Genomic DNA, 23,541 nt, shown 5'->3' on the forward strand with positions numbered 1-23,541 from the left:
CCCTAGCAGAGGAACAGACTCCTTCTGCAGAAAATTTATTCTTTGAAAAATTAAGCCATTGAAACTCTAGACTTGAGAATATGAAATATAGGAAAAGTTGGGGAAGAAAGTGTACATAGTGATTGCCTCTGGTCCCTCCAACACTCAGCTCTAAGAAAGCTGAGAGCCCTCTCTGCCTCTATCTCTCACCCATGCAGGAAAATGAAGGAGTTTTCTCTGGAATACCCAAATCCACTGAAAAAAGAATGCCATACAGACTTACTTGTCCTTGTGAATATTACTTGTGAAGTACCTTGGAACCCACCAATCAACACTAGGGAACCAGTGAACTGCTGGCAAATCCCTTCAAGACAATGGAGCTTCCAACCAGCAACTTGGTTTCTCACACTGAATATAAAACTAGATTCAAAGAAGTGCTGGGCATTGGAAGAAAGCCTTTAATTTGGAAGAAAAAGCAAAAGAAATTACTTGAAAAAAAATCAGAAGAAACAAAAATATAAGGTGTGGAATAATTCTTCCAAAAACTATATATATATATACATATGTATATACATATATATACATATATACCAGATATATCTTTAGGGAGGTAAGAGAAGATATTACATTAATTTAATCACAGAATACTTCATTTTTTTTTAATTTTTAAAGATTTTATTTGTTTATTTGACAGAGAGAGTGATCACAAGTGGGCAGAGAGGCAGACAGAGAGAGGGGGGAAGCAGGCTCCCTGCCGAGCAGAGAGCCCGAGATGCAGGGCTTGATCCCAGGAACCTGAGCTCATGACCTGGGCCGAAGGCAGAGGCTTAACCCCTGAACCACCCAGGTGGCCCTAGAATACTTCTTTCTTAAAAGAGAAAGAAGGACAAGACCTTGTTCCTGAAAACTAAAAATAAGGTGGGAGCAATCTCAAGATTTTGATAAAAGAGTGGGACAACAAAGACACATAAATCCCCTAGAAAATATAACTAAAAGAAAAAAGGGCTTAAAAAAAGAAAAAAGATAAGATAATTAAGAGATTGGTTCTGGAAGAACAACATCCAACTAATGGGGGTTCTAGAAAGAGAAGAGAGGTACAATGCAAGGGAGGAAATTATCAAAGCGATAATACAAAAAAATTTAGCAGAGGTACAGACATAACTCCCAGATTTAAAGGAACCACCAAGTTCCCGGATCAAGGAATGACATGACGCAGAAGAGTTTCCAGAAATAAAGAGACTGTCATTAACTTTCCAGAGAGAGAAAGAGAGATACCACAAAAGAGTATCAAGAACCAAGATGAGGGGCGCCTGGGTGGCTCAGTGGGTTAAAGCCTCTGCTTTCGGCTCAGGTCATGATCCTAGGGTCCTGGGATCGAGCCCCGCATCGGGCTCCCTGCTCCACAGAGGAGCCTGCTTCCCTTCCTCTCTCTCTGCCTGCCCTCTGCTACTTGTGATCTTTGTCTGTCAAAAAATTTAAAAAAAAAAAATTTAAAAAAAAAAAAAAAGAACCAAGATGACATTTAACTTTTCAATAGCAGCTAAGAGATACTGGGAAAACACGCCTTCAAAATACTAAGAGGAAAATAATTTTCAAATTAGAATTATATGCTCAGCTGAACTTTCAAACAAGTATGAGGATAAATTAAGGGAACCTTGTAAGGTTTCTAACAAACTAATTTTTAAACTACACGACTCAGGAAGCTACTGGTAGATATTTTCCACAAAACAATGAAGAAAACCAAGAAAGGGAAAGATAGAAATTTCATGACGAGGGGAACTAATGCAGAAGAGAAATCCAAGATGACAGCTGTGCCTGGAGAACCACCAGTGTGGGTCAGAGCAGTGAGACAGAGCAAAGATCCTCAAGAAAATAAAAAATACGCCTACCACACAGGTTTTTGTAAAAAATCCTATCTGTAAGGATACTACGGTTCTGTCCACAGCTTTGGAAGAAGTCCTGATAATGTCACAGAAAACTAGGCAATCCAAAAAGAGGAAGTTATTCTCTTGATGGAGAATATAAAACTGTACAGGAAGGCAATGCAGAGTATACTGCTCGGCTCAGCAGTGAGTCATACTTGCATAATAAAGTAAGCATCAGACACTGATTTAGCAACAACCAGATACTCCATAGCCATTTGAACAGGAATGGGGGGCAGGCAAGTTGGGACATCAGGTAAGAGTGCTAAATTCCCACGTTGATTAATAGGAAGTCCATAGAAAATATCTCAAATTGAGAAAAACACACAACTCTTAAACCAGAAAGTCAAGAAACAGACTATGCAGATTACTTAGAAATTTGGAGTTAGATAACAGAAGAAACCGATAAGAGCCAGAGAAAACCTTACAGATAAGGGAAGGGTGGGGAGTGATGGTGAAGAGGACTAAAATATTTTATGGTGAGAAGTGTAATAGGATTTGGATTTTTCACCTACATATGTGAATTATGTTGACAAAAATCAAAAGTAATCAAGAAGAACCCAAACACCCAATTTAGTATCTTCTTCCGTAAACATGTTCCTACTTCTCTATTTTCTGTCTTTGTTAGAAATATTCTCAAATATTCTCAATTCTCAAATTGCCTATATTTTAACCATATCTCTCAGGTAAACTGAGAGTCTGAACAAAGGGTGGGAATTTGGGGCACCTGGGTGGCTCAGTGGGTTAAAGCCTCTGCCTTTGGTTCGGGGTCATGATCTCAGGATTGAGCCCCACATCGGGTTCTCTGCTTGGCGGGGAGCCTGCTTCCTCCTCTCTCTCTGCCTGCCTCTCTGCCTACTTGTGGTCTCTGTCTGTCAAATAAATAAACAAATAAAAATCTTAAAAAAAAAATAATAAAAGGGAGTGGGAATTTTAAAAAAGAAAACCACAGGCTGAAAATGACATCACTTAGGCCAACTCCCCAAACTAGGGCTTAATGCATAGAAAAACTGCAGATTCAACCTATCCCAGAAATATAGTCTTCATTAGTCAGTCAGGAATTTTTTGATGGGTACCAATGAGTCTGCCACAGGGGTCCTCTCCACCCCTCCCCCTGGGAAGATGAGGTCATCTGCATGAAAGACCCTTTGCTTTTCCCCCTAAGAGAAAAATGAACAATCATTTTCTTTTACTAATAACTTTCTCGCTCCACCCTCCTATAAAAACCTTCCTTTTTTTTTTTTTAATGGAGCCTCAGAGATTCCCCTCTACTTGCTAGATGGAACGCTGATCCAATTCAGAAATCATTTGATAATCAGTTAGATCTTTAAAAATTTAAAAAAAAAATTAAAATGGGAAAGAAAAGGAAAGGAAAGGAGAAATAGTCTCAAAACACTGAAGCTAGAAACCCTGGATTCTTTCTTGATTTATCTCTCTCCTTGCAGCCGTCCCGCAGCCAATCAATCACCAACTGAATCTCTTAATTGTCTTTCAAATTTGCCCTCTCCTCCTTAGCACTACTCCCAAGTCCTACTCCAGGTCCTTATCACAACTGGCTTGGGCCACTGCAAATCTCTAAGCCATTCATGACCCTGACCTTAACTCCTAGTTATATGAATTTCCCCACTCTCTTCATTTGCTGTTGCCTTTCCTATTTTCTCGGGCCAGGGTTTTAGACCTTTACAAACTCTGTTGCATGGCAACAGATAACCAAGACACAGGCAAGATATCAGCATAAAGTAGGAAGTGGATAAAAGGTAAGATGGAGCAGGAGAAGTCAATAGATGGCAGACTGCAGAGAGCCTGGAAGCCGTTCAGAACCTTTATCCTCTAGTGAAGAAACTACTGAGGGCTCTGTATCTTGTAAAGAATATTATGGCCATAGTGTGAGGATGGATTTAAATGAGAAGAGAGAAGGCACAGACACCAGTTAATGGAGTTTATACTAACACAGAACTAAGACGAGGAAGCCTAAATCAGGTAAAGGCAATAGTAAAAGTGTGGATGGGGCAGACTTCAAAAATAATTTGAAGGTAACATTAGCAGGACCTTGTGAATGATGGAGATATTATATGCTGAAATAGAACAGAACCTAGGATGATTCCCAGATCTGACTTACGTGGCTGCGGCAGATAGTAGTATCATTAACTAAGAACTCCCATTGATGTAGGAAAAGATGTTAGTGTTTGAAGCTGACAGCCGAGGAAGAATTCTTGAGACATCTTTGGTGCAAAAGGTGATTTTATTAAAGCACAGGTACAGGACATGTGGGCAGAAAGAGCTGCCCCGGGGTCATGAGGTGTGACCCATTGTATACTTTCAAGTTAGGAGAGAGTTAGGGATAATAAAAATCTCTAATGAATTTTGGAAGCAAGGTTTCCAGGACCTTGGAGGGAATAGCTATTGTTCAGGAAAGGTCATTTATTATTGTCTAATAAAGCCTGAGTCATGAGACCCTTCACATGTGTATATGCTTGGGGGATGATTGCCAACATGTACCTTGGGACGGGGGTTGGGGGGGGGCGATGGGATGGTAGAGATAAAGTAAGTTCCCAAAGGATTTTTTGTATGTTAAAGTAGACTTTCAAGACCCTGGGGGACTCAGATTGCCTTTTGCCCTTAGCAAAGTATTAAATCTGAGGCAGCTGAGTCCCTAGAGGAATGTCACTTTGCCTGTTTCAAGGACGTGTCAATAGACTATAGATGACAAGCAAATTTAATAATTTTTCTTCTGCCTTTGTTTCCCACATCACCACTACTCAATTTCACCATGCCTTCAACTAGCATGAGTGCATTAATGGGTGTGCATGTGTGTATGTATGGGCACGTGCATGCACTCGAGCATATGAAGGGAGGAGTAAAGAAATCTGAGCAAATGAAAATCAGTCCTTCTGGTAATCACCTAGTAATGTTCCCAACAGAACAGTGACAACATTTCTACGTGCCCAAGGCCACACTGCAGCTGCCAAATGACTGACAATCCTTTGTTCTGGGCAGTTCCTGCTTTCCCAGCGATGTATCCCCAGTCCTACTTTGTTGCTCCCACCTCCTGAACCAAGACTGCTGTAATAGTTGCTGAACTGCCTTGAACACCACATCCCCCCACCCCCACTTCCCTGATCCCTCCTTTGCCTCACTCAGCATAAGGCCAAACCTTTTAGAGGTCTTGTCCTATGTCCCCAGTCCCTTGGGTATATGTCCTCCTTTGCTGCAGGTAAGCGAATAAAATTAATTTTGCATCATAAAACTGCAAAACCCCAACACCAAGGGGAAAACATTATATTAAGCTCCTGGTGTTGGCTCACAGCCTGTATGTTTCTTGGATACTTTTTTCTCTCTCTTTTTAAAAATTCTTTCTCATGATTCTTGGTTCTTTGTTTTTTTTTTTTTAACCTACTTATCATTTCAACCAGATATTTAACACAACACATTCCATAGTAAATTTCTCATACATATACTTTTTTTTCCCTTTTCTTTATATATATAGATATAAGCTTCAATGTAGTCCTTTTTCCCCTACTCAATACTACCTTTGTATATATACCAGTTTTAATTTCCCTTTATCTCTGGAGAGTTGAGTTCTCAAACAAAGATAACAAGATACACCCAGGAAGGACTGAAATACCCTTCCTCACCCACATGGAGAGACTATAACAACCTTCCCGCCACCTCGCCACCCCACTTTTTTAATTTTATTTATTTTTTTCTTTTTTTGTTGGTGTTTTGTTTTTGTACTTTATAAATTTTACTCTTGGGGCTCATTTTGGCTGGGGTCTTTTTTTTTTTTTTTTTTTTTTTTCCGTTTTTGCTGGTGACTTCTGATTGCTCTGAAACTTCCCAGGGTGCACCTTGCCTGAATAGTAGTTACTATTTTTAGCTGTATGTTCCCTCAACCACAACTTAACAGAATGACAAGGAGGAGGAATTCCCAACAAAGAAAAGACCCAAAGACAATGGCCTCTCCAGCAGTTCTGATGGATATGGATATAAGCAAGATGTCAGAAATAGACTTCAGAGTAGCAGTTATGAAGACAATAGTCAGGCTGGGGAAAACTATTAATGGCAACATAGATTTGTTAAGGGCAGAAGTGAAAGCAGATTTGGCAGAGCCTAAAAATGCTATCAATGAGACACAATCTAATCTAGATACTCTAAGAGTTAGGGGAGATGATTCAGAAGAATGATTGTCGGTCTTGAAGAAAAACTGATAGAAAAGAAGAAGCAGGGGGAGGCCTGGAACAAACAGCTTAAAATCCATGAAAACAGAATTAGAGAGAGAAATGATGCCATGAAACATTCTGACGTCAGAATTACTGGGATCCCTGAGGAGGTGGGGAGACAGAGAGAGAGGACTAGAAGATATGTTTGACCAAATCATAGCCAAGAACTTCCCCAATCTGGGGAATGAAACAAGCAATTGTGTCCTAAAGGCAGAGAGGACACCCCCCAAGATCAATGAGGGCACATCAATGCCCAGACATGTAATAGTAAAACTCGCAAATCTTAGAACCAAGGAAACCATTTTAAGGGCAGTTTGGGGGAAGAGATTCCTTATGTACAGAGAAAGGACCATCAGAATAACGTCAGACTTGTCCACAGAGATGTGGCAAGACATAAAGGGCTGGCAAGACATATTCAGGGCACTAAATAAGAAGAATATGCAGCCAAGAATGCTTTATCAAGCAAGGCTGTCATTCAGAAGAGATGGAGAGGTGAGAAGCTTCCAGGACCAGCAGAGACCTATTCTTTTAGAATATGTGACCAGTAGGCCGGCGCTGCAAGAAATATTAAGGGGGGGTTTCTATAAAAGAAGAAAGACCCCAAGAGTGATACAGAACAGAGATGTACAGAGATAATCCATAGAAACAAAGACTTCACAGGCAACATGATGACAATAAAATCTTATCTATCAATAATCACTCTCAACGTGAACAGCCTAAATGCTCCCATAAAATGACACAGGGTTGCAGACTGGATAAAAAGACAGGACTCACCAAATGCTGTCTACAAGAGACTCATTTTGGACCTAAAGATACATCCAGACTGGAAATGAAGGGATGGAGAACAATCTTTCCTGCCAACGGACCTCAAAAGAAAGCTGGGGCAGGATTCTCATATCAGATAAATTAGATATTAAGCTAAAGACTGTACTCAGGTACAGAAGGACACTATATCATTCTTAAAGGGTCTATCCAATAAGAAGATCTAACAGTTGTAAATATCTATGCTCCCAACATGGGAGTAGTCAACTACAAAAACCAACCATTGATCAAAATAAAGAGACTATTGATAATAATACATTAATTTGTAGGAGACCTTAATACTCCACTCTCAGCAAAAAACAGATCAACTAAGCAAAAAATCAACAAAGAAATAAGAGCTTTGAATAACACACTGGACCAGATGGACCTCATAGATATATACAGAACATTCCACCCTAAAACAACAGAATACACATTCTTCTCAAGTGTGCATGGAAACTTTCTCCAGAATAGACCACATACTGGGTCACAGATCAGGTCTCAACTGATACCAAAAGACTGAGATTATTCCCTGCATATTCTCTGACCACAATGCTTTGAAACTGGAACTCAATCACAAGAAAAAGTTTGGAAGAAATGCAAATATTTGGAAGCTAAAGACCATCCCACTCAAGAATGTTTGGGTCAATCAGGAAATCAAAGAAGAACTTAGTTAATTCATGGAAACCAATGAGAATAAAGATGTAGCAATCCAAAACCTAAGGGATATGGCAAAGGCAGTCCTAAGGGGGAAATACATAGCCATCCAAGCCTCACTCAAAAAAAAAAAAAAAAACAAAACAGAAAAGAAAAGAAAATCCCAAATATACAAACTGTCTTTACGCCTTAAAGATCTGGAGAATCAACAACGAATTAAGCCTAACCCATGCATGAGAAGGGAAATAATTAATATTAGAGCAGAGATCAATTAATTAGAAACACAGCAATATTAATTGCTGTATTAGTTAATTAATTAAAAATCCAGAAATACAGCAGAACATATTAACAAAACTAGAAACTGGTTCTTTGAAAGAGTAAGATCAATAAACCACGTCCAGACTTATCCAAAAGAAAAGAGAAAGGACCCAATTAATCAAATTATGAATGCAAGGAAAGAGATGATGACTACCACCAAGGAAATAAATACAATTATCAGAAATTATTATCAACAGCTATATGACAATAAATTAAGCAACCTGGAAGAAATAGATGCATTCTTGGAAACCTATAAACTTCCAAAACTGAAACAGGAAGAAATTGACAACCTGAATAACAATATTGAAGCAATGATCAAGAACCTCCCAAAAAACAAGAGTCCAGGGCCTAATGAATTCCCTGGGGAATTCTACCAAACATTCATCGAAGAAATAATACCCCTTCTCCTGAAGCTGTTTCAAAAAATAAGAAACAAAAGAAAAACTTCCAGACTCTTTCTATGAGGCCAGCATTACCTTGATCCCAAAACCAGGCAAAAAAAACATCAAAAAGGAGAATTTCAGACCAATATTCCTGATGAATACAGATGTCAAAATTCTCAACAAGATTCTAGCTAAGAGGATCCAACAGTACATTAAAAGGATTACACATCAGGACCAGGTGGGATTTATCCCTGGGATGCAAGGGTTGTTCAACATTTGCAAATCAATCAATGTGATAGAACACATAAATAAGAGAAGAGACTAGAACCACATGGTCCTCTCAACTGATGCAGAAAAAACATTTACAAAATACAGCATCCTTTTCTGATTAAACCTCTTCAGAGTATAGGGATAGAAGGAACATACCTCAACTTCATAAAATCCATCTATAAAAAACCCACAGCAGATATCATTCTCAATGGAGAAAAGCTGAGAGTCTTCCCACTGAGATCAGGAACACGACAAGGATTCCCACTCTCACCACTACTGTTCAACATAATACTAGAAGTCCTAGCAACAGCAATCAGACAGCAAAAAGAAATAAAATGTATTCAAATTGGAAAAGAAGAAGTCAAACTCACTCTGTTTGCAGGTGACATGCTCACCCAAGTCTCCATCACCAAATTACTAGAACTCATACAGCAATTCAGTAATGTGGCAGAATAAAAAATCAATGCACAGAATCAGCTGCTTTCTTATACAATAACAATGAAACTGTGGAAAGAGAAATTAAAGAATTGATTCCATTTACAATAGCACCAAAAACCATAAGATACCTGGGAATAAACCCAACCAAAGAGGTGAAGGATCTTTACTTCAGGAACTACAAAACACTCATGAAAGAAATTGAAGAAGACACAAAAAGATGGAAAAACATTCCATGCCCCTGGTTTGGAAGAATAAACATTGTTAAAATGTCTATACTGCCCAGAGCAATCTATATTTTCAATGCCATCCCAGTAAAATTACCCATGGCATTTTTCAAAATGCTGGAACAAACAATCTTAAAATTTGTATGAACCAGAAAAGACCCTGAATCACCAAAGATATGTTGAAAAAGAAAAACAAATCTGGGGGCATCACGTTGCTTGATTTCAAGGTATATTACAAAGCTATGAACACCGAGACAATATGGTACTGGCACAAAAACGGACACATAGACCAATGAGACAGAATAGAGTGCCCAGATATGGACCCTCAACTCTATGGTCAACTAATCTTCGACAAAGCAGGAAAAAATATCCAATGGAAAAAAGACAGTCTCTGCAATGAATGGTGCTGGGAAAATTGGACAGCTATGTACAGAAGAATGAAACTGGACCATTCTCTTACACCATACACAAAGATAAACTCTAAATGGATGAAAGAACACAATGTAAGATAGGAATCCATCAAAATCCTAGAGGAGAACATAGGCAGTAACCTCTTTGACATCGGCCACAGCAACTTCTTTCAAGACATGTCTCCAAAGGCAAGGGAAACCAAAAGTGAAAATGAACTTTTGGGACTTTATCAACATAAAAAGTTTCTGCTCAGCAAAGGAAACAGTCAACAAAACAAAGAGGCAACCCACGGAATGGGAGAAGAGATTCACAAATGACACCACAGACAAAGAGTTGATATCTAAGATCTATAAAGAACTTCTCAAACACAACACCCAAAAAACAGATAAACAAGTCAAAAGTTGGGCAGAAGACATGAGCAGACACTTCTCCAAAAAAGACATACAGATGACTAACAGATACATGAAAAAGCGTTCATCATCAAGAGCCATCAGGAAGATTCAAATCAAAACCACATTGAGATACCACCTTACACCAGTTAGAATGACAAAAATTGACAAGGCAAGAAACAACACATGTTGGAGAAACTGTGGAGAAAGGGGAACACTCTTACCCTATTGGTGGGAATGCAAATTGGTGCAACCACTTTAGAAAACTGTGGGGGTTCCTCAAAAAATTAAAAATAGAGCTACCCTGTGACCCAGCAATTTCACTCCTGGATATTTATCCCAAAGATACAGATGTAATGAAAAGAAGGGCCATATGCCTCCAATGTTCACAGCAGCAATGTCCACAATAGCCAAACTGTAGTAAGAGCTGAGATGCCCTTTAACAGACAAATGGATAAAGAAGATATGGTCCACATACACGACAGAATATTACTTAGCCATCAGAAAGGATGAATACCCAACTTCTGCATCAACATGGATGGGACTGGAGGAGATTATGCTGAGTGAAGTAAGTCAAACAGAGAAAGTCAATTATCATATGGTTTCACTTATTTGTGGAACATAAGTAATAGCACAAAGGACATTAGGAAAAGAAAGGGAAAAATGAAGCGGGGGAAATTGGAGTGGGAGACGAACCATGAGAGACTATGGACTCCATGAAACAAACTGAGTGTTTTAGAAGGGAGAGGGGTGTGGGTATCAGTGAGCCTTCAGTAATGGATATTAAGGAGGGCACGTATTGGATGGAACACTGGGTATTATATGGTAACAGTGAATCATGGAACACTATATCAAAATGCTGTACTGTACAGTGACTAACATAAGACAATAAAAAAAAAAAAGAAAAAGAAACAGAATCCAGGCCAAAAAAAAAAAAGGAAGTTTATACTTCATACTGGTTGCAGTCAGGAGGCACTGAAGGCATTTAAGGAGGGGAGTGTCTTGTGCTTTAGAAAGCTCATTCCAGCATCTGTGTTAGGCTAGAGTGGAGAGGATCTGACATCTGAGAGCTAAGTTGGGAGACTTTGCAAATGATCTGGGACAAAGTAAAGGTTGAGCTATGAACAGAACAGGTTGCAGAGAAAGAAAAAGAAGAATCGATCTCTTGGGAGCTGGGTTACCTACTCCCCCAAAGAACCATATAGTTACACCAAGATGTCTCTAGTGGTCTTTCTGAAAGATAAGTAATGGGATATGGAGTTCCAAACGAGAAAGGAGAAAGGGCTAGCCCCGGATGCCTACATAAATATTTCGACCTGTAAATAACCCTAACAGTTTAAAATGAACCACTAATTAGAATCAGAATATGTAGAAAAGGTTAAGTAACTCCCAAGGATTTGGAAAGATAAGACGCTAAGAATTTGCTCTATCAGGCCAACTGATCAAAGGACCTAAAGTTATCCTCTCCCCTCCCCATCTAACTTTCCAGGTTCTGGTTTAAAGTAATAAAAGAAAAACATATGGTTTCATGTACAAGGCTATTCCTATAATATCTCCGAGGGAGAGAAATGTCAATACTGTAGTTTCGGTTCATTTATGCTTACTAGTTGGGTTTTATGATGAAAGTACCTGATCACTGTGCTGTGAACCGAGTCCATTGCTGCTTAAATCTTTGAACTTGCAAATATCAGAAAAAGTTTAAACTCCGTTCCTATTTTTGGCCAAGGTACAGCTCTTAGCATTCTGACCAGCTTACCCTTTCCCAAATCTATGTAGATATTCATGAGTCATTCTTCAAAAGGTACCTTTCAAATTATGAGAAACTTACCTATTTCCATTCTTTTATTTATTTTTTTAAAGATTTTATTTATTTATTTGACAGAGAGAGATCATGAGTAGGCAGAGAGGCAGGCAGAGAGAGAGAGAGAGGAGGAAGCAGGCTCCTGCTGAGCAGAGAGCCCGATGCGGGACTCGATCCCAGGACCCCGAGATCATGACCTGAGCCGAAGGCAGCGGCTTAACCCACTGAGCCACCCAGGAGCCCTCCATTCTTTTAAATGTTCTTAGTTCAGCCCACGAAAACCCCACAGTATTAAACCCCTGGGAATGCTAACGTGAAATAATCCCATTTCCTTTTAAAATGAACTATACTCCTTATTAATGGGTCATTACCAATTTACCTCGGGAATTTCAGTGCTAATAAACGGGTATCTGATGTTATCTGAGGCAGTAATTAAGCTCTTCTCATCTTACTTCAGTGTATACCAATAATGTAGTCAACACTGATTCTTTCCTCTGACACATCATATGCTTTCTAAAACAAAGTCATCAACAAAATACGGTCATGCCGTTTGCTTCTTGTTTTTATTTTCTCAAGGGGTGTGAACTGGCAAGTCCTGTGGACTTGCTTAACACTCTTCTAAGTTACTTAAATCACCTATCAGTCAAAAACCACTTATTTCTCAGGCTCTAAAATCAGTCTAGAAGAACCCCATTATAAATTGGTTTATAAGCTAGCTTATAAACTAGCCATATATTTTATGAGACCACTTATGCCCTTCCAATAAACCCAACTCCCTCCCCCCACCAAAAAAAAGAATGAAACAGCTTCTTGCTAAGAACACTTGCATTACATTATAAAGAGTTACCACTGGACTTAGAGTGGCCTGGAGCACAAATCTAGAAATCCCAATCGTCCTAAGGATCTTGACAACTGTACAGACTGTCATACACCAACAAAGCCAGTGTGATCTACTTTTTCCAAAAATGTAAAAATTCCTATTTTGAACAACTTTCTTAAAAGATACAGTTCAAGTTAGCAAAATTCATCCTAGTTGATTTTTTTTCTTCCATCTCTGTTTTTACTCATCTCACACCAGAAATAGTAAAAAGTTAGTTGTCCATTTAAGAGGAGGAGAAAAAAGAACTGTCTTTAAAATAGGGAGACTACGGCTTAGCAAACCTAAAAAATTTTGCTCAAAGTCACCAACTATCAAAATGCATTGCTGGGATTTGAATCCATAAATACACCAAAGCCTATTTTTTCCCGTGAGACCAAGCTGTCCTAAAAGGTACTGGGTGCTTCCATTTGTCTCTAAGGGTCCCACTGGCTCCTAGGAACTTCCCAGTAAGGGCTGAATCTGCTTGGCAGGGAGCTGCTTCCAGCTATCCTGTGCCCCCGTTTTCCCCTAGTCCTATATTCCAGGTCTCTCTTCTGTGCTTGCTTTCTCTCTATCAAGACAATTCTTCTTCTGTGGGGTGCTCAACTCGAAGGCATTTCCCCCTTCCCCTCTTCCACAGCACCCACAAAATCAAAACATCCCAAAGACGTGTTGAGGGAGGCAGGGGATGTGTCCCCACCTTGCATCAGGAGTAACGGGGTACCCCAAGGCTTCGCGCACCCCGGGGAAAACCCTGAACCGAGAGGTTTCCTGGCGTGCAATAAGCCCCCGTGCGACTGCCTCGGATTGTGCCAGGAGCCTTCGGGAACGTTCCCCCGGCCGGGCACACCTAGAGCCTAGCGCCAAGCCTCCCCGGCTCCCAACCTGGAAACTCCGAGCCCGCCAAGCTCTAGCTCCCGCCTTGCGCACACCGCGGCTCCGCAGACACCCGCCCGGCGCTCCCGGCGTCCCGGGACAACCGCGAGGCAGGACCCTGCGCGCCGCGTCGCACTCACCCGAGCCCGCAGGTCCGCGCAGCCGTGGCGCAGGCGGCGAGAAGTGCAGCAGCCCGGCCCCTCGCGACTACCCTGCCCAACGCCGGCTTCTGAGCGCGCCTCTCCGCGGCCCACGTGACCTAGACCTTTGGAGCCAGAGGTAGGTCCCCACCTCCCGTGCTGGCGACCCGGCCGCGCGCAGGCAGCCTCCAACCTGGAAGAAGCAGGCACCCAGAGGGGAATACTGAAAAGTAAAGGGAGAAAGGTCGGCTGCGGGCGCAGCTCTGGTGGGTTTGTTCCTTTGCGTGTTTTGATTTTCCCTCTTTCTTTTTTAAAGCTGCTCTCAGAATTTCAACATTTTATTTAAAAATCTTCCCCCTGCGCAATCTTTCCCCTCCGCGGGTGCTTGCAATCCTGGTGTTGGCAACCCGGGTGTCTGCATCTGGAAACCCAGTGGTGTTTTTCCTGCCATTGTTTAGAAAGCCCTCTTGTATTCATCACAAGTGCCAATTCCAGTCTACTGATCCTGAGAGCTCACCAAGGGCCAGCCCTGAGCCAGGTGCTTTCTCTGCAGGAGGGCCTGGGAACCTTATCTCAATCGGATAGGTTCTGTGCTAAGATTATCCCTATTCTGCAGGCGGGCAACTGAGACCTAGGTTAAGTGTCACATCTCTTGTAAGTGATAGGTATTTTGAACTTCCTTCAGGTACTGGGCACTGTACTCAGGTACTGGGCACTTCCCTCAGGTACACAGACACCGGCGATGGGGGGCGGGCACAGGGGCTAAAAAGGTAAGGAGATTACAAGCGCAAAGTAAGACAAAATACAGGAATGTAGTCGTTCCCACATAGGAATGTCCCCAAATGTCCTGTGATTCGGAGACGGTTACTTAGAGCACCCCGGGCAGGCCACCTGGCTTGGAATTCTGACTGTGCTACTTGGCTACTAGTTCTGATCCATTATTTTTAAAGATGATCAAACAAGACCACCCTGCTCCTTTGTCGGGTGACTTGGCGGCTCTTCCCATCAAGAGGTAGAGTCTGTTTTCAGTGGTCCCATTAACTCAGAGCTGGCCTTGTGACTGGTTTTGACTGATAGAATGTGGGCAAACGCTGGTTGCATCCCAGAAATCAAAACGCCTTGCATCTTCTGTTTCGAGGCTGCTGCCTTGTGACCACCGTGCAAGAAGCCAGCATGGCTCCTGGAGAGTGAGAGGTCACACGCAGGAGACAGAACATTCCAGAGAGAGCAGCACCCCCTGAGAGACCAGTAAGAGAAGTCAAAGGATTCCAGCTCAGCCTCTCCACTAGCCTAGTAGATGAGTCAGCCCTGGCAGAAATCAGCAGCAGAATGGCCCAGCCAGTCCACTGTGCTGGAGAAAAAAACAATTCATTGTTATTTTAAGACATTTACATTTTGGGTGGTTTGTTATGCAACTTAAGCTAACTATAGCACTAATTTTGTAAGCTGGAACAAATTAGTTAATGTCACCAAGTCTCAGTTTTCTGGAAAAGCAATCTGGGGAATCCTGGGCACTCAGAACAAGGTTTGGGGAGGAATAGATTTGCTGCGAGGGCATCCAATGGCCTTAGTCCCATGGATGCCTCACTCTGTGTGGAAGACAGCCAGTGGAGGGCTAAAGGGGGCCCTCTAAATTTTGGACCTTAAGTCAAGGACAGCTACTGGTCAAGGAATACCTTTGCCCAATATGGAGCCACTTATGTGAAAACCAAACTGAATTTTATAGTAAATAGAAGATGAATCATACTTGAGCATATGTCTTCAAAAACGGGGTGTCACCAAAGTTTTATTGCAGTTTTAATAACTTCAGAGGTATAAATGATGCAGCTTTCAAAACCATCACTTGAAAGTTTACCACACTTACTCAGTTTTGTGAATTTTGAGTAACACATTTTTCAGTTTTAATTTTTGTTTCATTTCCCCTGAGTGAAAAATGGCACAAGTTAATTAAAAGAAAAAATTACATCTATTAAAATAATTAAAACTTAGAGTCAAAAGAAGTAAACTTTCAAATGACAATTTTGTAAGCTTGTGGCATTTATACTTCTGAGGTTATTATAACTTAAAATTGCACCGAGATATTTGAATCACCCTATATTTGAGTTTGTGGTATATCAGGTTTGGCATTAGGTACTGAAGCTTAGATTTAAAAAAAAAAAAAAAAAAAAAAGGAAGAAAGAAGAAGTGGTCTTCTTTAGAAACTTGAAGTTAGTTGGAGAGAGGAGCCACTTAACTTGACCCCGTAATGCAGTATGATAAGAGCTAACTGGGGTCTATACAAATTACTGTCCATACAGAGAACATGGACCAAGTGACTCTGGCTAAGGAGCCAGGTGACCTGAGGTGACATGAAGCCGAGCATTAAAAATGAATAGACATTGCAGAGAAAGAGAGTAACACAAGCAAAGAACATAACCACGTGTTAATTGATTCTGTGTTCTGGGAATGATTGACTGTTCAGGACTCCTGGATGTACTCAGGTTGGGTTAGCAGCTGGCTAAAACGGAGATACAGAAATCAGAGTGGGGAAAGCTCGAATGTCAAGCTACAAAGACTGATGTCATTCCATTAGTAGATTGAGAAATCAACTTTTTTAATGAAATAAGATAGAACAGAATAGAACGGGTATCTTAGTTTCCTAGGGCTATAGCAAAGTACTAATAACTGGGTGGTTATAAACAGTAGAAATTTATTGTTTCATGGTTCTGGAGGCTGGCGGTCTGAATTAAGGTGTCTGCAGGGCCATGCTCCCTCTGAAACCTGTAAGGGAAGGATTCTTCTTCCCTCCTCCAGCTTCTAATAGTCCCAGGGGCTCCATGGTTTATGGCAACATAATTCCCATCTGTGCCTCTGTCTTCAAGGATGTCCCCATGTCTCTTCACATTGTCTTCCTTCTGCATGTGTCTGTCTCTATGTCCCTATTTCCCCCTTTTATGAGAACACCTTTTATGAGAACACCAGTATTGGATTAGGACTCCCCCACCAATGGCCTCATTTTAACTTCATTACCTCTGTGAAGACCCTCTTTCCAAATAAGGCTATATTCTGAGGTACCCAGAGTGGGGAGTGAGGACTTCAATGTATCTTTTTTGGAGCACACAAATCAATCCATGAAAATAGGAGAGAAAATGTCAGAGAAAGTCATGCTTTGTGACACTTTTGTGTGTGTGTGTGTGTGTGTGTGTGTGTGGTAGGTCATTGTATCAGTTTCCTATTGATAGCATAACAAATTACCACGGAATTCATGCCTGAAAGGAACACATTTATTCTCTTATGGTTCTGAAGTCAGGAGTCTAAAAATCAAGGTGTTAGCAAACTGCATTCCTTCTTGAGGCTTTTGGGAAGAGTCTGATTCCCCGTCTTTTTCATCTTGTAGAAGCTGCCCACATTCTTTGTCTCCTGGCTGCTTCCTTACATCACTCCAGCCTCTTGCTGCCATCTTCATATCTGCTCCTCCTCATCCTGATATTCCTGGCTCTCTTAGAAGGATTGTTGTAACCACATTTGTCCCACCAGATAGTCCAGGATAATCTTGTCATCTTAAAGTCCTTAATTTAGTCACACCTGTGAAGTTCCTTTTGCCTTGTGAAATAACACAGTAACATATTCATAGGTTCTGGTGGTGAGGAGGTGAACATCTTTGGGGAGTGGGCATTATTAGTCAAGCTACAGTAGTCATAATGTATTACCGTATTTATTACTTAGAGATATGGTCAAAATAGCTTGAAAACCACTGTACTAGAAGTTTGAATTTTTTTGATCAAGGTATATATTGCTTATTTTCTTTTTATTGAGCAGAATACACAATCATTAGAGAAATATGAGGATGTAAAAAAGATCAGATAAAATTTTTGATGTGACTCCACAGAGATAACCATACAATGTACTTTTGTCTAATCTTTTATCTATACAAATGTGTTAGACACAAAAAATGGAATCATATTGTATGGAGTTATTTATCTTGCTTTTAGCAGTGAGCATTATATCCCAATTATTTTCACAAGTTGTTAATTCAAGAATGTAATATTAGTGGCTACATAATGTTCAACCATATGAATCTACCATAATTTATTCAACCATTTCCAACATTTGGTCATTTGAGTGGCTTCCAAATTTTTCCATATTATTAATTCACTAAGAAATATTCTCCTATGAATAATTATGTATATCCAATTATTTCCTTAGGAGAAAAATCTGGAAATCAGAATTACTGATTCAGGGGGTCTTTGGAAGCTTATCCAAGTTTGAAGAAGAGAACTCTGTTGGAAAAGTAAAGTACATGGGGCAGTGGTGTAGATAGAGGTGCCCGCCATGGGCGGAGACATATAGTACAAATACGAGAGTATAGTACAAAGTACAAAGAATCACTACAAAAAGATGATGAGCTCTTGGGCCCAACTCTGTGTGGTAGTCCCTGTATGAGTTTCCTAACCTGCCATAGCAAGTCGTCACAAACTAGGTGGCTTAAGACACCACACACGTATTCTCTCACAGGTCTGGAGAAGTCTGAAATCAAGCTGTTGGCAGTGCTGTTCTCCTTCTATGGGCTCTGGAGGAAAACTTTTTGCCTCTTCCAGTTCCTGGGAATTCTCGATGTTCCTTGCCTTGTAGCTGCATCTCTCCAATGCCTGTCTCCGTCTTTATGTGGCTTTTTTCTCTGTGTTTTCTATGTTGTCTCTTTTTCTTTTTCTTTCTTTTTTTTTAAGATTTATTTATTTAGAGAGAGAGAGAGTGGGGAGAGGGGCAGAGGGAGAGGGAGAAAGAGTCTTAGGGTTTGATCTCATGACCCTGAGATTGATTGACGTGAGCCAAAACCAAGAGTCCAATGCTTGACCAACTGAGCCCCCAGGTGCCCTGTCCTCTCCTTTCCTTCTAAGGATGGCAGTCGTTAGATTTAGGGCTCATCCTAATCAGTAGGACCGCATTGCAACTAGTTACATCTACAAAGACTCTCTTTCCCAATATGGTCACAGTCTGAGGTCCTGAGTGGGGATGAATTTTGAAGGGGACATCATTCAACCCACTAGAATCCCCGTGGAAAGGTGGGTACAGCTGTGAGAGATATTTAGATGCACTGAGAGGTTATGGGGACAGCTAAACATGGGATGGCCAAAATGATGAGTCTATATAATTTCATTAAATAATTCTTACTCTGTTTTTCTTTTCTTTTCTTTTTTTTTTTTTAAAGATTTTATTTATTTGTCAGAGAGAGAGAGAGGGAGAGCAAGCGAGCACAGGCAGACAGAATGGCAGGCAGAGACAGAGGGAGAAGCAGGCTCCCTGCCAAGCAAGGAGCCCGATGTGGGACTCGATCCCAGGACGCTGGGATCATGACCTGAGCCGAAGGCAGCTGCTTAACCAACTGAGCCACCCAGGCGTCCCTCTTACTCTGTTTTTCTTAACATCCATTCTTGAGTGGACTTTGGTGTCTGAAAAGACCCATGTGGTGAATGTGTACACAAGTTTTGTTTGGAAGACACCCTGCAAGAGAGATCACCCGTGCTTCCAGCCAGACTGTGCAAGTGCAATTGTCAGCAGTGCAGGACAAAGATTTTAATACGTGACTTTCCTGAGAGACAAATGTATCCCCTTTCTTTACTGCTCACTAGCTGATCTTGGCAGAGTTGGCTGAATGTTTCTAATACTTTGAATAATGTTACATTTCTCCCCAAATGACCATGGTTGTCATCAACTTAACAGAAGAGTCAACATATAGAACTTGCAGAGGAGAATCAAACTGCTGAAAATAATATTTTTAGCCTCTTTCTTGTATTGAGTACTCAATAGTGGACAAAAGAATGGCCTTGCAAAGAAATGGGTTAAACCTTCTTCTCTGATTGACTTTTCTGAAGAGGTTTAACATTGTCAGATTGGGCAGGTGAATGAATAAAGAATATGTGTTATATATTTACAATGGAATATCACTCAGCCATCAGAAAATAAAATTTTGCCATTTGCAATGACGCAGAAGGAACTAGAAGGTATTATGCTAAGTGAAATAAGTCAACCAGAGAAAGACAACTATACGATTTCACTCGGAAGTGGAATTAAGAAACAAAACAGAGGAACATAGGGGAAAGGAAGGAAAAAAATAAAACAAAACGAAATCAGAGAGGGAGACAAATCATAAGAGACTCTTAATCATAGGAAACAAACTGAAGGTTGCTGGAGGGGAGCAGGTTGGGGGATGGGGTAACTGGGTGATGGACATTAAGGAGGGCACATGATGTAATAAGAACTGTATGCAACTGATGAATTAGTGAATTCTACTCCTGAAGCTAATAATACACTATATATTAGCTAAATTAAATTTAACCCACTGAACCACCCAGATGCCCCAATGTTAGCTAAATTGAATTTAAATAAAAATTTAAAAAAATATTAGTTGCCTTATGACCACTTTGCCCAAGCATGATATAATGAGCACTGGGTGTTATAGATGACTGATGAATCGAAAAAAAAAGAAGACTGATGAATCACTGACCTCTACATCTGAAACTAATATACTATATGTTAATTAATTGAATTTAAATAAATATATATGTATATATTAAAAAAAACAAACAAATAAACAAAAGGTTGTCAAGTTGGGGTGCCTGGCTGGTTCAGTTGGTAGAGCCTATCACTCTTGATCTTGGAGTTGTTAAGTCAAGACCCATGCTGGGTGTAAAGATTACTTAAAACACAATCTTTTAAAAAAAAACAATAAAATAAAATATGTTCACTTTGAACTTAAAATAATTTTTTTAAAAAGAAAAAATACTGCCAGGTCGATCAGTCCTGGTAATTTCAGGGTTCTCCCAAGCCCTTGTGTTCTCTGTACCCACATATTCTGGGAAGACTCTTGGTTTGTTAAGCCCTAAGGGTATAGAATATGAGTCTGACCTGGGTTCAAATCTAGAACCTGCTATCTGGTGACCTCAAGCAAGTGACTTCACCTCAGTCTTCTTGTCCTTACATGGCAAAAATAGTATTAGCTCCTTCACAGTATTATTAAGAGGGTGAAATGAGATAGGGCACATATGTGCCTGTCAAACAGAATGGACTCAGTAAAAGGTAGCTGTAACAGTAATAATGATGATCACGCAAGCTAAGGCTGTCATCCTTTTCAACTGCCTCACACAAGATACTGAATTGTATTATCTCCCCCGCTGTTTTTCAGTGTATCTGGACACCATGGAAAAGCATCCCCCTCCCTGACTTATGGCCGGGGCTCCGCAGTGTGCCTTACATTCCAATTAAGACACGGAGAGGAGCCCGTTTACATCTCTAGCAGGTACCTACAATTCCAGTTGTCTAGCATCAGAGCTTTGATTTCACATTTGTAGCTGCTGCCACCAAGATAAATGTGGACCTGTAACGAAAACAAGGGGAATTGATTAATCTTGTAGACAACCACGCCTCTCTTGGAAGTGTCTGTGTCTCTCCCTGCACTTGTCAAGGCTTCTGCCATTGTTCCTTTTAAGTGTTGTTGTTACCTGTCTTCCACGGGCACCTCACGGATCTGAAAACACAGCTCAGAGGTGCCCCAGAAAGAGGCACATCACAGCCTGCACAGTGTGTTAACTTGTTCCATAAACCATAAACCACACTGCTTAAGAAAAGAAGCTAGATATGTCACATTCACAAACTCGCAAAGGAAGTCATTGTGCTTTTAAAAGGGAGAGGAGAGGAGATGCACCTGATGGGACCCACAGCTGTTCTGCACCTTGGCCATGGCCTTGAGAAGTAGACCCAGATGGTGAGGATCCCACTGTAGGACCCAGATGCACGCCCTGAAAACTTAGGGAAGTGCTTCAGTCTCCTTACGCTTAGTAAGGAAGGGCCACCTCCTAAGACTAGCTACAGGCTACAGACTCAGGGAAGTTGTGGCTAATTACATGGTAATTATTTATAATAAGTGCTTCTGCTCCCAGCATGATTATCCTTCCCTGGGTTGCTTGCCTCCTTGTGTCTGGTTTATGTAGAGAAACAACGTCCAAATTAATCCAAGTCTTTTGTAAGTGAATCAATCTCTTCTCTGAGGATCCAGCACCCTTTGGCAGCAGGTGTTAAGCCTTTTTAACAAAAGACATATTTTCCATTTTCCTCTGGCTATGCTGAAAGCCAGGCAGAAGAGACTGGGGTGGATTAAGGATGAATTATGGGATTAATATAGACTTGGCCGCTAAGGACAGTACAGCTAGCCCTGTGTAAAGCCATGAGAAATAATCACAGTGAACCTTTGCAGGACTTCATGGCTTGCCAACCCCCGCTCTTTTTTTCTATATATCATATCTTTAATTTGCACAGCAGTCCTGAAGGGAATATATTGATATTATGATGAACCTGCCCCTCTGCTCAGTACAGTATCTGATTAAGGGCACAAGAAGGCTTTAGGAGTAGCCTGGTAGGGATTTGTATTCCGCCTTCCCCACTCATTAGCTCTGTGACCTTCACCATGTTAATTAACCTCTCTAAAGCCTTAGCCTTTTCATATATGGAAAGAAGACAGCCCTACAGGGCTGATCTGAGGATATAATGAAATTGCATGTAGAGCTCTTAGCCCAATGCATGGCTCATAGCAAGCAGGCCGTTCATTGGTTGAAGGCAAAAAATTTGCAAATGTTAAGCAGAAACAAATGAACTAAGGGGCAATGGCATGTGGCATCTCTTCTTTTTTCTTTTATTCATATTTTATTTTATTTTCCTCTAATGCAAAGAGTGGTTAGTCCAGGTGCTCTACTCACTAATGAAATATTGTGCTGATGATTCAAAGCAGAGTTGACCTAGAAAAGGGACTTTTCTGGTTGTATCTATATAGTTCTGGAGTCTGTCAAGAACTTCAAGAATTAAGTAATATCACCAAATAAGGGAATACAGATAACATAGGTGAAGGATAGTCCTTGGTAGGAACACTTAAGCAATTACCTAAAACCATATGTTGTCTTTTATTCATGGTGGCTCAGGCTAAACTCTTCCTGCTTAGCTGACTTGTATAGATTTAAAGGGCTCACCCCTGACTTTGAGATGGAGAACCAGTTCCCATCTCTCATCCTTTTCTAGTCTCTGTCCCTGGCTATAGTCTTTCTCTCAACCTTGGCTTCCTTATCAGAAAATGGAGACTGTGACATCTCTACTCCATCCACCCCAACCACCCTTCTCACCCCAGACGGTGGTGACCCCTAGGCGAGTTGAGGGATGTCAGTGCACGTGGTCAACGATGCAGTGCATGTCCTGTGTGGCACAGTGGTCACCAATGTGATGTAAATCGCCTGTGCTTGCTTCATTTGTTCCCCTCCAGCGTACCCAGAGATCTCTCAGTAAAAAGAGTAGAAAAGGAATGATTCCTTCCCTTTCTTAGAAGAACTCAACACTGGATTCTTCAAGTCTGTGCTTCTTTGCACCAGGGGTACTTGGAAGAATTATAACCCCACCTTTCCCCTTTCTGTGCACCCCTTTGTTCATTTCTCTCGGGGAATTTTGATAAAAAATGAGTAAACAAAACAAAATGTACTCCATCCTTGTTGTTTGTGGATTCTGTATTTGCAAATTTGCTTCCATGGTTTGGATAACTGGGCCCTCAGAATTCCTCACACTCATGTCTACAAGCCTGCTTCTAACCCTGCATAGATTCTTTCTTCACTAGGTTGGGGGGAGGGGAGGCAAGAGGCATACTTACAGAGCATGGATGTGCAGGCTAGGCTGTGCTGGGGCAGGACAGGCTAAAAGGCTGTCTAGCTGAATATAGCTATGTCCCAGCATAGAACTTCAAGGAGTCTCAAAATCCTAAATTCACATCTGGTTTCCCAGATTGTTATAGTGACATATTTTTCAAGGTAAGAGGGTAGAATGTATTTCATTAAATAGTTTG

General features: G+C 40.9%; 1 protein-coding gene across 3 annotated transcripts in view; it reads right to left on the bottom strand.

Moving 5' to 3' along the window:
- The window catches only part of CPVL (carboxypeptidase vitellogenic like), a 130,197-nt gene extending 116,354 nt beyond the window's left edge, over positions 1 to 13,843 (bottom strand). Inside the window, exon 1 of one of the 3 annotated variants that reach the window (XM_059171455.1) lies at positions 13,689 to 13,843. The gene's annotated coding sequence lies outside the window, so the exon portion shown is untranslated. Of the gene's footprint in view, positions 1 to 13,557; positions 13,579 to 13,688 lie in introns of those variants that run through there. The other 2 variants (XM_059171456.1, XM_059171457.1) reach the window with 2 other exon arrangements.
- Between the last annotated feature and the right edge of the window lie 9,698 nt (positions 13,844 to 23,541).

Source organism: Mustela lutreola, chromosome 4, assembly GCF_030435805.1.
Source record: "Mustela lutreola isolate mMusLut2 chromosome 4, mMusLut2.pri, whole genome shotgun sequence".
NCBI classification, from domain to species: domain Eukaryota; kingdom Metazoa; phylum Chordata; class Mammalia; order Carnivora; family Mustelidae; genus Mustela; species Mustela lutreola.